The 17249-nt window shown below is 37.9% G+C and overlaps 1 protein-coding gene across 1 annotated transcript in view; it reads right to left on the bottom strand.

Annotated features, from left to right (window-relative positions):
* The window catches only part of LOC101735916 (fatty acyl-CoA reductase wat), a 42969-nt gene extending 26226 nt beyond the window's left edge, over window positions 1–16743 (bottom strand). The window contains exon 1 of the mRNA XM_004925960.5: window positions 16533–16743. The gene's annotated coding sequence lies outside the window, so the exon portion shown is untranslated. The remainder of the gene's footprint in view (window positions 1–16532) is intronic.
* Between the last annotated feature and the right edge of the window lie 506 nt (window positions 16744–17249).

Below are 17249 nucleotides of genomic sequence, written 5' to 3'. Positions count from 1 at the left end.
AACGATTCTAAAGAAGTTTTCACTTCAAAATTCAGGATATCTTATATTAAATCTAGGATTAAACTAGCCGGTGATACCTATTTTGGAGTTTGGTAGCGATAAAATAATAAGGCAAAACAAGGATACGGAAAAGCGACACCGGTTTAATTAGAATAATGATGACTCATAGAATTTTGAAAACTTTGATTTTTTGTGACCTTATTTACAATTACTAAAGTCGTTTTAAAGTTGTCGTGGTCTAAAGGTTAACACGTCCGGTGCATTCGTATCTAGCGATGCACGCGTCGGTAATGAAATACGTATTTAACAAACGTTCACGATTGACATTCACGGTGAAGGAATAAATAGCATCGTGTAATAAAAATCAAACCCGCAAAATTATAATTTGCGTAATTACTAGTGGTAGGACGTCTTGTGAGTCCGCACGGGTAGGTACCACCATCCTGCCTATTTCTGCCGTGAAGCAGTAATACGCTTCGGTTCGAAGGGCGGGGCAGCCGTTGGATCTACACTGAGACCTTAGAACCCATATCTCAAGATGGGTGGCGGCATTTACTTTGTAGATGTCTATGGGCTCCGGTAACAACTTAACACCAGGTGGGATGTGAACTGGTCCACCCACCTAAGCAATTTTTTTTTAAATACTGAAATCTTAGGACTCATATCTCAGGTGGGTGGCGGCATTTACGTTGTAGATGTCTGTGGGCTCCGGTAACCATTTAACATCAGATGGGCCGTAAGCTTGTCCAGCACTCTAAGCAATAAAAAAAAAACGAATTAAGCTATTAGTCAGTTAGTTATTTAAGCGCTATTGTTACTCGTTTCTGTAATTTTCTCACACAGCCTTTACTATTATTAATTAGCGTATGGACACTTATCATTAGAAGTGCCTTACGCCTGTCTACTCATTGAATACAACGTCGCATACATTCCGTTCAACAATCGCCCAAAACGAATAATTGAGGAAGCAAAAGCGATATTAGTTTTGCGTAATATTATTAACAAAATCGATTTTTATTAGTCCAATATACCGACGAAGGCTGGCACTATCAATATTTGTTTAAGAAAACGCTGACATCACTAAATTAAACACTCTACAACCGAATTTAATTAAAAGCAAAGAATTCTCGAGCGAAATACAAATGATATATTGTATATTCAAACTTTGAACTCACCTTCGTCTGTTAGTTTTATTGCGAAAACATATTTAATTTATTGTCTTAAAATTTGATTCGAAAATGTCACATAGTACGCTTCCTGCACGCTAATTTATTTCCGAATGAGGAATACAAAGGCGCTTAACACTTTTGTTCTAAACTAATCTAACAATATTAATAATACATATCTATATATAAATACGTGAAGGAAAAACTTTGTTATCTTTTACGATTATTGCGCGGACGGAGGAGTATGAAATTTCCCACGCTTATAGAGAATATAGAGAAGGAGTGTAGAATGCTAATTTTTTTTTTTAAATTACGCATTAATAATACATTAAATCATTAGAAAAAACATTACACACACACATATATGTAATAATACTCTTTGTTTATTGTCAAACTTTTGTTATTGCTTAAAGTATGTGGTCAAATTGAGCATAGGTTAATATTGTTTATTTTTAGTATTATTTATCTATAGTGTTATCGTGGCGAAATCTGTGATTATAGAAGTATAATAAATAGTCTTTGACAATAGAAACATATAAATGCTCAAACTTATAATTTCAATTATAGTCCAATTTCAACTACTGCGGTACAACTAGTAATTATTATTTGACGAATTCTCATCACGATTTTCGTGCTTCTTCTCCATGTTTTAGTGCTGTTGTGAACGCTGAAATTACGGGCGATCATCACTAAGCCAACCTGTGGTTAATTGGCCACCGTAACCCACAATCCACGCGGAGAGGCTGGTGGAATTCGCATCGGCATCCGCGAACTTCAGGATCAATTGAAAGAGGCTTACCACATTCTTACAATAACGAACACAAGTTATTGACTTATATATTTATTGAAGTGAAACATCTAATACGACTTCCGACAGGATTGGGTTAAACTTTTAACGCTACCATGGAATAGAAAGAGACAGAGCGAGAGTGGATGCGTGGCATCTTGAAGTCGTCGTGGTCTACAGGATTAGACGTTCGGTGCATTGTCATTCATTGAGCGATGCACCGGTATTCGAATCCTGCTGGCGGGTACCAATTTTTCGAATGAAATACGTACTTCGCAAATGTTCACAATTGACCTCCACGGTGAAGGAATAAAAGCGTGTAATAAAAAAATCGGTTGTCTGTAAAGTTGGTTTACTGACGATAGTTGAACGTGACAACGTCATAAGAAAATACTGATGGAATGGTTTCATTTTTGTACAGCAGCTGTCCACGCGGATGCATCGCTCCCTCAAGTAGGAGAGAGACAGATGTCGAACGCTGCCGAACGCAGAGGCCGATTGTGCCTCTTTGTCGCTCGTTGCACGCTCTCGCTTGCACTACAAGCCTTAAATGGAACGCCTCAGAGCGAGGTAACGCCGCATGAGTCATGTTTTTTCGTGCGTGCAGCCGGCTCCATCGAATTATAAGACGTTGTCACGTGAAAAATCAACCCGCAAAGTTATAATTTGCGTAATTACTGGTGGTAGGACCTCTTGTGAGTCCGCACGGGTAGGTAAGGTAATACAATGAGTAATTTCAAGAAATATATCTATCCGATAATTTCCAAGCGAAGTAAAATGTCCCTTAGAAATAAGGTGGCACTCTACAAAACTTGCATACGCCTCGTTATGATCTGTGTAAGTGCAGGGCTGTGTAGGCCCGCACTAACTTGAAATCCCTTTAAACCATTCAATCCCGTTTTTGCAGGATAGCGGTCGGAGCCCCGTGGTTCGTCAGAATAATCGACCTCTACGACGACCTGGATCTAGAGTCCATCATTAAGTACCTACAGTCAGCATCAGTGCGCCATTTCAATAAAGCGGCACGACACGAGAACCTTCTCATCGTGGCCGCCGGTAACTATATTCCCGATCCTGCGAACCAAATAGTTAACAGTCGACGTCGCCCAAAACACGTGATTACGGATCCTCCCGATCCATTAACGGTGCTTTTCGGTACCGCAAGCACCGGTCACTGTTCTCGTCGAACCCATCGCATGCGACGAAGGGCTCGGCGAGTAAATTAACCCATAGACACAGCCCACTGAGTTTCTCGCCGGATCTTCTCAGTGGGTTGCGTTTCCGATCAGGTGGTAGATTCTGCGAAGCACGGCTCTTGCTAGGATTCATTAGGCCACGACGACTTCAAAAATACAAAGAAGTTATTATTGGTATATCTTTGGTTCTAGCCATGTATAATTCAGTTAGATTCCCTCCAAGAACTCGTGAACCGGATAAATATAATAATTTATAATCAACTCCAACAAGGCGAACGACCAAGACAATAATTATTCATGAATCTGCGGCATCTAAAGCGTCAAATTAATATATTCAATTCGCGATATTTCTGGTTGGGTCATTAATTTGATTTAATTAACCCTTAGATCGCGAACCGTCGATGGATCGACTCAATTAATATAATATCGCGTATAAAGTGCGCAGTGTCGGAATACATACCAGCTATTTATTACTCATTTTGATTTAAAGACATTAGGTATCGACCTGTATAATTATTAACGGGTCTTAGCGTGCGCATTCGTAACATTTTGGATATATCTATACAAATATATAAATCTACTGTGGTTTTTACGGATGTTCAGTTATAAGTACTGAACAATGCATCCGATTGACTTAAACTTGGTATCCATGTAGGAAATACATGTACTTAATAGATAGGCTAATATTTATATGAGTGTTGGACTCCCTAATAATAATGACAATAAATAATAATGTTAATTTTAAATTCACAGCGAAGCGGGCTAGTACGGCTAGTTAATAATAACATTTGTGTAAAACCATTTAATTTTGTTTTGCTGTAGGTAAATTTATCATTATTGATTTTTGTATATTTTTTGTAAGTTAAAGTTTTTTATGAGGTACTTTTTTTTATAATCCTTTAGCGATTTCTGCGAAATATGTGAAAATAAGTTCAGCACTAAAAGGGTTAAAGTCAGCTCTTAAAAAATTACATCAAATTAAATTAATAACTACCAGTAATCCTTCTTTCAAAACGTGACTTAACCTTCTATTGAAATTTGAGAATTTCGTTTAGATTATTAGTCTCTATATGGGGTTTAAGATATCTATATATTAATACGTGAAGCAGAAACTTTGTACCCCTTTTTATGAAAATTGCGCGGACGGAGGAGTATGAAATTTCCTACACTTATAGAGAATATAGAGAAGGAGTGCAGAATGCTAATATCTTTTTAAATTATGCACAATAAATACATTAAATCAATTAAAAAAACATTACACACCGTACCATATATTTGACACATACACGTATGCATACTATTTGTTTATTGTCAAACTTTTCTTATTGCTTATAGTCTGTGGTCAAATTGAAAATAGATTAAATATTTTTTGTCTTTATTGATATTTGTCTAAAGTGTAGTCTTGGCGAAATCTGTAATTGTAAAAATATAACATTAACAATAGAATCATAACAGTGTCAAACTTACAATTTCAATTAATTATAGTCGAATTTCGACTACCGTGGGACCACTAATCTAAATTAAAGTCCAATTAATTATGAATAGCAAAATGAATAGCAAAAACTTAGCTTTGCTTTTTCACATATCCGTTGACGTATTGCCAATTAGCCTTGTCTCGACAAGCACTACAAGTAGTAATAGGAACCTCTGAGCATAATAAAATAAGTATGATTAAACAATTCAATGGAACATAAATTGAAGAAAAAGGAAAAAAAAAGGCGAAACAAATGAATGTTTTACGTATTAAAACGAGTTTGGATTTCGACAAGCACACATCATTGTTTATCACGTTTCGCGTATTAGCTTAAAGGAAAAACGTGACTGATTATAATTGTCGGATTGATAAAAAAGGAACGTATGAGAAAATAAATAAATAAATAAATATTTACTAACAATCACGCCACGTTAACTGGTCCCGTGCTAAGTTCGTAAAGAACTTGTGTTACAGGTACCAGATAACCGAAATAAATGTAAGATTTTTATTATACACATACATATATTTAATATACATCCATAACCCTGGAAAAGACATTTATATTATCATACAAATATCTTCCCTTGGCGGGATTCGAACCCGCGATCCCCTTGTGTAGTGACCATGTCACTTACCACTGCACCAGACAGGAGTGTGAGTGTGAGTGAGAGGAAACGGTAAGAAAGAGAAAGGAGAATGACAGACAGAATGACAGGGAAAAGGAAGATGGCGTAGACGATTAAATGAGCAAGGCGCAAAAAAAGATGTCAGTTAAATTTTAATTATAACTAGCTGACCCGGCAGACTTCGTAGGGCCTCAATCGATAAATAAAAGACCTAAGCTTCTGTATAAAATAAACTTAAAACAACCAAAAGGAATATGTCCGACGGGGGGGACATCAAAGGAAAAACATATTTGATTCCGAACATATTCATATTTATTTACCCGTTAAACCTTCTCTGGACTTCCACAAATAATTCAAGACCAAAATTAGCCAAATCGGTCCAGCCGTTCTCGAGTTTTAGCGAGACTAACGAACAGCAATTCATTTATATAGGTATATGTATAGATAGCTAACAGAGAATTATTTTGGAAGAGAACAATAAAAGTGCAATTGTGGAATAGTTTTATTTTGTACGCCACGATTCCAATTCTACATAATTCTTAAAAATAAACTCTATAAGTACGTCCGTCTCAATTCAGTTTCGTTAGAATGTTCTCTGTCAAAGATTTTCTCGTTTTATGCTAGTCTAGTCAGGGCGATTAGTATTAGGCTACGTTATTTTCGCTTATAATTTTAAATAGACATACATTAACAAAAACCGACTTCAAATAGAAAAAGAAGATATACCAAAACAAATTAGTATACACTAGAAACAATAATCATCGAAATCGGTTGGCGTGATATTGAGTTATTCATATATTTGTCGCGCACGTACTTAATACAAATTTAAGACTTATATGGATTTCTAATGGATATCATTATCAGAACTGGACTAATGGGACCACACGGGAAGCGTCAGCTTTCTAATAAAAAAAGACATCAAAATCGATTCACCCACTCAAAAGTTATGAGGTAACAAACATAAAAAAAAAACAATCGAATTTAGAACCTCCTCCTTTTTTGAAGTCGGTTAAAAAGCAAACACAGGCTGAGAAGCTAAGAAAAATTCGATATTTATTCCAGTCTCTTCCTCAGTTTATTTTAATGCACAAGAAACAATTGCATTTCTAAAAAAAGCGTGGGGTGCATGTTATCAGTAGTTATAAATATTTTATGAATAGATATGAGTAGAAGGGTTTTTTTGATAATATCCTGAAAAGCACTCCACGCTTTTTTACAATAAAATCATTTTTTCTTACACTACATATTTTTCATTCAAATTTATTCAAATTTATTTTCATTTTTTAGTTAGCTTTTCTATAAAAGAGTATTGTTTTTCTTTTTTTAAACCATTATTCATTTATTTTAAATATATTGCACTAGTGCGGGGACACTTAAGATCAACGTTACAACGGAAAAATCCTTTGTCACGTGTTTAAGAACGAAGGCCGTTTTTTCTCCAGACACTAAACCTAATTTATGTAAGTAAAAATGTTATCGAAAACTAAAAAATTTTATGATTTCGACGAGAACACGCCGCGACAGTCGCATTGCGTGGATCATCTGAGTTATCTCAGCGGTTAGCGAACAAACAAATAAATTCACATTACAATGACAAGCGTTTACCTTAGTAGTCGATCGACCATGGTTTAATATTTGCATTGAGACTTTAAATTTGTATTAGAATAGTCTAGATTAAATTCTGAGAGTAATCACTGCCCATTCGTATGACAATTTCTGGGGAGAGTGTTTAGTTTATATATACATAATTATTTTTAAACGCACCTAATATTAGTGATTGCACTTTATTTTATTCTTCCGAATAGTGTTTCGTGAGATTTCCCATTGTGGTTGTCTTTTTATCTATTAAAATGTTTATGTTAAGACAAAAATACAATTTATTATTTACAAGGTTATGCGCGAATATTTTAAAACCTTAAAAATTGCTTATTCATTGAACGCGCAAAGCAATCGATAACTTGTTCTGCTTAAACTTTAACCCGAATTTAGAATACAATTGAAAATTGTACACCCAAAAATTATTTAACGATGTATGCAATAAAGAACTTTTACATATTGTTTTTTTTTGTTTTAGTTTAAATTTGTACGCAATTAATATACTGGTTAACTCAACCAGTTATACATATTATTATGTATGGACATCGCGCAAAAATCAATCGATTTTATTTTTCGATTACGTGTTCGTGTTTTAAATAGCATATTTATATCGATTCGGGTATTTGGTATAAGCAACATTTTTGGAACTTTACAGGAGAGCCATTTGACTAATGCCTGAATCGCGCTTACGTCATTTTCAAGACAATCTTGCATACGACAACATTCGGATACATTCCCGATCCTGCAGACCGAATGGTAAACAGTCGACGTCACCCAAAACACGTCATTACGGAACCGCACGATCCACTAACGGTGCTTTTAGGTACCTCAAGTACCGGTCATCGTTCTCGTCGAACGCGTCGCTTGCGATGAAGGGCTCGGCGAGTAAACTAACCCACAGACACAGCCCACTGAGTTTCTCACCGGATCTTCTCAGTGGGTCGCTTTTCCGATACGGTGGTAGATTCTGCGAAGCACGGCTCTCGCTCGGGCTTGAGCCCCGTGGGCTCACATACTCGTCCGGTAACGCCGATATAGCCTCTCAAGACTATCAGCATAAGTAGGGAAGAAAAACAACATTCTGACCCTCGGTCTACCGAGCAATGTCAACCGCTCGGTGGAAGATCTTCCCTTTGTGGTTAAATCTCCAAACGCGATTAAAATATACCAAAATTACCACAAGTAGCCGCTTACGAAAATCAGTCCGAGCAGAATGTGGTTATCCTTGGTAATAAGCAAACAAGAATATCGTTATGGCGTTTTGTGAGTCGTCTGTTGACACACACGTAAGAATTAATGTTTGCACGGTAAATATTGAACTCGATTTATTATTATGAAGCGCTTAGTTTTTCGATTAACTATTAAGCAGCCATTGACGTGGTGTAAAAGGTACTCTTGCGATGTTTTAGCAAAGTTTTTTTTTATTGCCCGTGCAGACAGACGACCACACGGCCCACCTGATGGTGAGTGGTCACCGTCGCTCATGGACGTCAGCAATGCCAGGGGCAGAACCAAGCCGCTGCCTACCATTTAATACTCTCCACAATCCTCGTTTGAAGAAGGTCATGTCATAGCGCTCGGGAATCGCCGCGGAGGGGTTTTTTTTTTTTAATATTGCTTAGATGAGTGGACGAGCTCACAGCCCACCTGATGTTAAGTGGTTACTGGAGCCCATAGACATCTACAACGTAAATGCGCCACCCACCTTGAGATATAAGTTCTAAGGTCTCAATTATAGTTACAACGGCTGCCCCACCCTTCAAACCGAAACGCAATACTGCTTCACGGCAGAAATAGGCAGGGTGGTGGTACCTACCCGTGTGGACTCACAAGAGGTCCTACCACAAGTAATTACGCAAATTATAATTTTGCGGGTTTCATTTTTATTACACGATGTTATTGAATTGACCGTGTGAAACATTCGGTGACGCTATCAACAAATAATACCTAGTCAGGTCATAAATTCTGTCACATGTTTAATGTAAAATAATTGAAACAAGTTTATTCATTATGTAACCATTTATATACCAAAATGAACTTAACAAAACATAGATTCTTATGACACTAAAGTTTATTCAAAATGACCTCCGTGATTTTGAATACAGGCCTTCAATCTGCGCGGCCAGTCGTCTATCGCAGCACGAACGAGGTCCATGTCAAAATCGGCGGCTGCCTTAATCAAGGATGTCTTGAATGACTCCAAATTGGGATGAGGCTTTGAGCACGCCTTTTCCTCCAAGTGTTGCCATATCTTGTAATCTAACGGATTCAAATCTGGACTGGAGGAGGGCCAGTCTTCGTGCCGGATGAAGTCGATTTCACGCGCCGCCAGCCAGTCTTGTGTGCTCTTCGCTCTATGAGCTGGCGCCGAATCTTGTTGGAATACCCAGTGCCTGTTATTGAACATGGTATGAGAAACAGGTTCCACAAGGTTCGTCAGGACTGTATTTTGATACACAACTGCATTCGTTTTTACACCTTTCTCACAAAAATGTACCTCTGTTAAGCCCCAATAAGAAACTCCCAACCATACCATGAGCGAGGATGGAAAATGACCTCGTTGGACACGCGGAATACGGTTGCTCGCTTCTTCACTACTGTGTGCGTACACCTTATCATTTTGTTTGTTGTAGCTCTCTTCTACGGTAAAAATTTTTTCATCCGAAAAAAGAATTTCCCGATATTTTTTTCCCGCGTACCGCTTCAACAAAGCGCGGCATCTCTTCAGTCTCAGGTCCATTAGACGAGCATTCAAACGATATGCCCGAAGCCCTAAGTCTTCATTTAACACCCTTTTCACCGTGGTTCTGCTTAACCCCATCTGAAGGGCCAACAGTTTCTGCTTACGTTTGGGATTTCTTTGAATTCGCGCCTTCACAGCTTTTATCACTGCTGGAGTCCTAACAGACCGAAGGCGACCACTTCTTGACCTGTCATCTACACTAGAGTCTTCATTGTATCGTTTGATGGTACGATAAATCAATCTTTTGGTTATATTTAATTTTTTCAGTATGTTAAAAATTTGAATTGGCGCGTAACCGCAACGATGCAACGCAATAACTGCAACACGGTCTTCTTTAAGCGTCCACTCCATATTTAATAAATGAGTAAAATTCTAAAACTATACATTTTTATTTTCATGAACAATTCGAAATTCGAATTCAATAAACTTTTTTGTGGCCAGCATTCTAAAAGAAAAGTTTTTACTGTGTGACAATACTTATGACCTGACTAGTTATATTAAGTATGTTGAATAATTTAAATAGAGCTAAGTAAATAACAATTTGAATGCTTTGTAAGCATCGGACATGTTTTAAAAGGTTAATTTTAGGGGCGCTATTTGCAAATATGTGTTGTAAATGATGCGACAAAAAAATTAGCAGCGTAACGACAACGTAATAATAAATAAATAAATAAATAAATAAATAAATAAATTCTTTTATTTGTGTGAGAAAGTAGATAGCGGGTAGATTTTATTTTTTTATTTTTTCCTACCTATGCTGTTAGCCTTATAGGCTATTTCAGCTTCACCCTAACGTGTAGGTGAGCTCACGGGGCTCAAACCGGGAGTGTTGCTAACACTGACCCTAGCAAGAGCAGTGCTTCACAGAATCTACCACCGGATCGGAGAGGCAACCCACTGAGAAAATCGGCGAGAAACTCAGTGGTCTCTGTCTATGGGCTAATTCACTCATCGAGCCCTTCGTCGCAAGCGACGGGTTCGGCGAGGACGGTGACCGGTGCTTGTGGTGCCTAAAAGCACCGTTAATGGATCGGGAGGATTTATAATGACGTGTTTTGGGCGACGTCGGCTGTTTACCACTTGGTCTACAGAATCAGGTATGTCAGTTAGAAATGGCTGGCAAGGCTTGTTATATTAACACTATCCCCCCTTCGTTGGCTTGGGCTGGTGGCAGTGGAGGAAGGGGGCGTGTTTATACGTGACTTTGCGGCATGGCTGGCGGCTGGGATTGACAGCTGACGTCACGTCCGTTAGATATGGCAAAAATATTCTATGATCATAGACCCATAGACATCTACAACGTAAATGCGCCACCCACCTTGAGATATACCTAAGTTTTAAGGTCTCAAGTATAGTTCCAACGGCTGCCCCACCCTTCAAACCGAAAGGCATAACTGCTTCACTGCAGAAACAGGCAGCGCGGTGGTACCTACCCGCGCGGACTCACAAGAGGTCCTACCACCAGTAATTACGAAAATTATAATTTTGCGGATTTGATTTTTATTACACGATGTTATTCCTTCACCGTGGAAGCCAATCGTGAACATTTGTTGAGTACGTGTATTTCATTAGAAAAATTGGTACCCGCCTGAGATTCGAACACCGGTGCATCGCTCAACACGAATGCACCGGACGTCTTATCTTTTAGGCCACGACGACTTCGATACATTCAATCAAGTACGCTCGCAAGGAAATATTGCGAGCGTATAATAATTGAACGAATAGACTTTGAACCCAAACGCTCGAAGCTCGTGAACGTCAAATGATATTTACTCACATTAAATAAACTCACGGATAAATAAATGTGACTTTTTTATTAAAGTCCCGAGTCCTGCGCAAAAACAATTAAACCAGCTAAATGTCCTTGTCTTTCTGTTTGTTTTGTCGTCAATCTATATTTAAACGAATTACAACTTTGCATATATTATTCCCTGCCTTTTCGTTGGCAGCCTAAGGGGTTATTTGAGCTAACATAGATAGATTAATATAGTTTAAATAATAATATGTTTTACCTCAACTAAAATCTATACTAATATTATAAAGCTGAAGAGTTTGTTTGTTTGTTTGAACGCGCTAATCTCAGGAACTACTGGTCCGATTTGAAAAATTATTTCAGTGTTAGATAGCCCATTAAAAAGGAAAAAATGAATTATCAGTACTGATAATTCATTTTTTCCTTGCGAGAATTCGAGAAATCGGTGAACATATATAGATAAAAAATTATGGTCGAATTGATAACTTCCTCTTTTGAAGTCGGTTAAAAAGCTTGATTTTGGTACCTTAAATAGCTCCTTAACATTCTATTATTCAAAAATATTTTCACTTTCTTCATAAATGAAGATGCGGATAAAATTTAGCGTTATGCCAAAGTAACTATACTACGCTACGAAGTCGCGGGCAAAAGCTAGTTAATTAAATAAATTTTGGGTTATTTCGATATTTCTCTTCACAAAACACGAAATTCCGAGCATAGCAACTGATGTGTGCGAAAGAAAAAAAAACAAAAGAAACATTAATTTAACACTCATCAATAAATTAGACCGATCTTTCAAGAATCTGCTGGAATTGTCATGTGAATAACGTTTGTTTTTCATATTGCGATCGTCAAAAATAATGTTTCATTATTTCTTTTTTTTTTTTGTTAAACTTTAACTAAAACTAAGGACTTTTATTTTTAGGTTTTAGAATAAGCTGATTTCATTTAAAAACTGTTTTTGAAGTTTTTTTAGCCGATGCGTGCGCACTGCTGTTTTTTGTAACGGATTCAACTATGAGCACAATTTGATTTTTCTTTCTGTTGTTTTCAGAGCCCTACCCACTAAACGACTCCCCTGCATTCTTCGCCCAAGCGTCCGATCCCCTCCGAGGTCAGAACTCGAATGAAGTAAGGGGGTTACCGCGGTCAACACTGCAATCAGATAGCGCAGCTCACCCCAAGGACGCCCAGCCGGCGGAGTCTTCGAGGCGAATCGAAGGCTCTGAAACGACAGCCGCGTCGGTACGGCAGTCCGTCAGGCCGCCCAGACGGTGCCGCTGGTGTCCCGGAATTCCCAGCTGAACCAGAACCAGCCTACCGGGTCGGAACGCGATACACCGGGAATATGCAGCCTAATGACGCGGTGTTTTTTTTACGAACTCCAATTTAGTGATTCAATGTGATTTTCTTTAAACATTAGCATACTTAATGAGCTTAATGAACTGGATATTGGTATATTTAATTATTCATTAATGTCGACATTTTCTTAGCCGTTCACTTTCGATTTATTTTTTTATTTTTTTGAATGATGGATTACTGCTGGACTAGAGGCCTCTCCAGTTTCACCAGGATAGGTGGGCGAACAATGGCTCAGCCAGGAGGGGTGGGATTAGCTAACAACTGCCCGAGCGCCTCCGAAGGAGACCTAACAACTCAAGAGCAGCTGCTTCGCGAACGAATCTACTACCGGATATTCCAACATACGTATTTTAGTTTACTTTTACGGTATCGAAAACGTTAAAAAATACGCACTAAGCACACAGGACAGCCATGCGAGCGCTCGCTTCCATGAACATTGACTTAACTAGACACACCACAAAAACAGCTGAAATTACATTAAAATTTCCATTAACTTTATTACTAATTGTCTTCTGGGCATTTTTTTGTATCCAGTTACGTTATTACGTCAAACGTGCTGTCTAGAAGTGTAGGTATATTTTGCAGAGCGTGACTGGCAAAGATAATGACGCATGAAATAAGAACTAAAAAAAGCAGGTTTCGCTTTTAAAACATTCGTTTCTCGTGATTTTTTTTAGTTTGTAAGGTCGTTGACCTGCCCATCTCGAAGACTGAGAAGCAAATGCTTGCTTTAGGAACTGATCTGCGAAATTTCAGTCCTGACGAAACAAAATGACCGTCGAAAACGAACAAGAAGCGACAAATAATGACTAAAGCTAATTCAATACGTGAACAATTTTATAGAATACTAGCCGTACTCGCCCGCTTCGCTGGACATTTAAAATTAACATTTATTGTCATTATTGTTAGGATGTCCAACACTCATATAAATATTAGCCTATCCATTAAGTACATGTAGGTACATTTTCTACATGGATACCAAGTTTCAAGTCAATCGAATGCATGGTTCAGTAGTTCTAAAGGAACATCCGTAAAAACTACTGTAGATTTATATATTAGTATTGATTATAATATATTAATAATAATATTATATATGTGGGATTTTATATTCGGGGTGGGCCAGAGAAACACTCGATCACTACACAAAATCACGATTCTTTATTTCGTCTTATTATATCGTCTTAAGTTACATACGTCTTTCGTCTTCCGGGTTACAATGCGTCTTTTTTTTTTTTATTGCTTAGATGTGTGGACGAGCTCACAGCCCACCTGATGTTAAGTGGTTACTGGAGCCCATAGACATCTACAACGTAAATGGGCCACCCACCTCGAGATATAAGTTCTAAGGTCTCAGTATAATTACAACGGCTACCCCACCCTTCGAACCGAAACGCATTACTGCTTCACGGCGGAAATAGGCGGGGTGGTGGTACCTACCCGTGCGGACTCCCAAGAGGTCCTACCACCAGTGATTACGCAAATTATAATTTTGCGGGTTTGATTTTTATTACACTATGTTATTCCTTCACCGTGGAAGTCAATCGTGAACATTTGTTGAGTACGTATTTCATTAGAAAAATTGGTACCCGCCTGCGGGATTCGAACACCGGTGCATCGCTTCATACAAATGCACCGGACGTCTTATCCTTTAGGCCACGACGACCTAAACGACGACGACGCTCAGACGACGACGATCAGACGACGGCGTCTGAGCGTCGTCGCGTCCGGAAACTAACTCCCGTGCTGCTTATGCAATAATCTAGATGTTCCGCATTCATTCGCCTCCTTTCTGACTTCCTAACACGACATCTCCTATCTCTCTCACTCAGTCATGCTCCATATCTGCCATTCCTCCATATCACTCCGTTCCGTTCCTACATATATAATAATGATATTATTATTATAATACTAGCGGACCCAGCTGACGTTGTCCTGCAAAAATTCATTCAGTAGATAAATAACCTAGACACCGGCTGCAGCGCCATCTGTCGGGCTGATTTGTGAATCTAAGCCATCCAGGGAGCCACACAAACGCATACAAAAAAATCATTCAAATCGGTCCAGCGGTTTAGGAGGAGTTCAGTGACAAACACACGTACAAAAGAAATATAGGTATATATATATATAAAGATTATAGTACAGGCTTACTATACTTAGTCTGGCCATAAATACTGTTACAATTAAAAATAATTTTTTTTTAAAATAAAATTTGGAATCTGTCATATTTATATAATTGCTCATTGAGTTTTCTCATTTTGGCGCCAATACATTGTACAATATTTGACGTTTTTAAAATGGAGTGGGATGATAAAGAGAACCGAATCGCTGTGATTGCATTACACAAAGAAGGTATGGAGCCAAATGCAATTTTTAAAACTCTCCATACGCTTGGTATTAGTAAAATGTTTGTGTACCGGGCTATTAATAGGTGCAATGAGACCTCCTCTGTTTGTGACAGAAAAAGATCTGGTCGTCCACGTAGTGCTCGTACGAAAAAGGTGGTCAAAGCAGTAAGGGAAAGAATTCGAAGAAATCCTGTCCGAAAGCAAAAGATTTTATCTCGGGAGATGAAGATGAAGAAACCGAAACGCGTTACTGCTTCACGGCAAAAATAGGGTGGTGATACCTACCCGTGCGGACTCACAAGAGGACCTACCACCAGTAGCATTCAATTAGCATTGGATTGCGAGTGATCAACTCTTCAAGCTAGACACGACTTTCAGCAACAAAAAGACCGACTCAGAAGAAGCATTGAATTATGCACAAAGCTCAATGTGCTTAGTGCGAGTTTTTTAACGTTCTCGATAGCGTAAAAGTTAACTCAATTTTGTATGCAGTTGGAACAGCGCCCCTAGCGGCTAACGTAGGCAAACGATCCCATTCCATACAAATATGAGTTAACTTTTACGCTATCGAAAACGTTAGAAAACTCACACTTATCACACAATTGGAAATTGGCTAATCACGTCGCGAAGCTTAAGGTTAAGAGATGGACCATAAAAGTATAATAACATTTTGGAAAGGCCCGCTATTTATAAGGGATAGGTCGACCATTGCCTCGTTGGGAAGATGAGATAGCAAGGACAGCCGGTCCAAATTGGAAAGAGGTTTTACACACAGAGATAATTGGGCATCTTTGGAGAAAGCCTTTACCCAATAAGAGGTTTCTACAGATATTACGTCTGGTGTAGTGGTAAGTGACATGGTCACTACACAAGGGGGTCGTGGGTTTGAATCCCGCCAAGGGAAGATATTTGTATGATAAATATAAATGTCTTTTCCAGGGTTATGGATGTATATTAAATATATGTATGTGTGTAATAAAAATCTTACATTTATTTCCGTTATCTGGTACTTGTAACACAAGTTCTTTACGAACTTATCACGGGACCAGTTAACGTGGCGTGATTGTTAGTAAATATTTATAAATATTTATTTATTTATTTATTACTTAACTAATAAACAAGTTTTCATATTGTGTTCAAATTAACAAGAGAATTGCAAAATGCAAAATGGTTTGTTTATAAATCAATTAAGAGTGTAACTAGCAAATTGTATTAAATTAGTTTTAATTGATCATACTTGTTTATAACTGTTAAAATATTTAGTAGAATATAAAAGGTTTTTTATTTCTATTTCTATTTAATGTTCAATTATAACTAAAGCCTTCCCTCGATTTGTAAATAATAATTAAATAGCGTCGATCAAAATTGTAAAATAAATTTAAAACGCATATAAAAACATTCGAACTTTTTTTATGTTAAAAAATCAAAATTAAAAAATGTTTAAGCGCTTTTGTTATTGTAGAATTACAAAAAAAAAAACTCACCGCAGTCAAATATTAACAGTTTTGTTTTATTTATTTATTGTTTAATTTTTTTTATTTAAATTTCACGCAACGTTTTTTTTTTTCGGGTTTGGCTCGACGCGCATACACGTCTTCACGGTTGAGACGGGGACGGTCAACTGGATCAACAGTGGTTACTGGTTAGCGATCACCACACATCGTGAACATGTCGTCACATTATAACGTCAGAAAATATTTAACGCTCTACCATGTTTTTTTTAATGCTTAGATGGGTGGACGAGCTCACAGCCCACCTGATGTTAAGTGCTTACTGGAGCCCATAGACATGTACGACGTAAATGCGTCACCCACCTTGAGATATGAGTTCTAAGGTCTCAGTATAGTTACAACGGCTGCCCCACCCTTCAAACCGAAACGCGTTACTGCTTCACGACAGAAATGAGTGGGGCGGTGGTACCTACCCGTGCAGACTCACAAGGGGTCCTACCACCAGTAGGTGAAGAAAACGAAACATTGGAAATACATGTACATATGAGTCATCTATTATCAAAGGTGGCAATCTGTGCATTTGGACAAAAAAATGTTATTAATATGTCAATACAGATTGATTTGAATATAATCGTCTCCTTCAAAGAATACGGTTCAAAACCTGCATTAAATAAAGGTTAATACTTAACCTGTTATTTATCTAAGATGTCGTTCAGAAGAGTTTTGTGACTGCCAATGGAATACAAAGTC

This window comes from Bombyx mori, chromosome 23 (assembly GCF_030269925.1).
Source record: "Bombyx mori chromosome 23, ASM3026992v2".
In the NCBI taxonomy this organism is placed as follows: Eukaryota; Metazoa; Arthropoda; class Insecta; order Lepidoptera; family Bombycidae; genus Bombyx; species Bombyx mori.
Note: the sequence above shows the minus strand (reverse complement) of the source record. Positions and strands in the feature narration are given on the sequence as shown.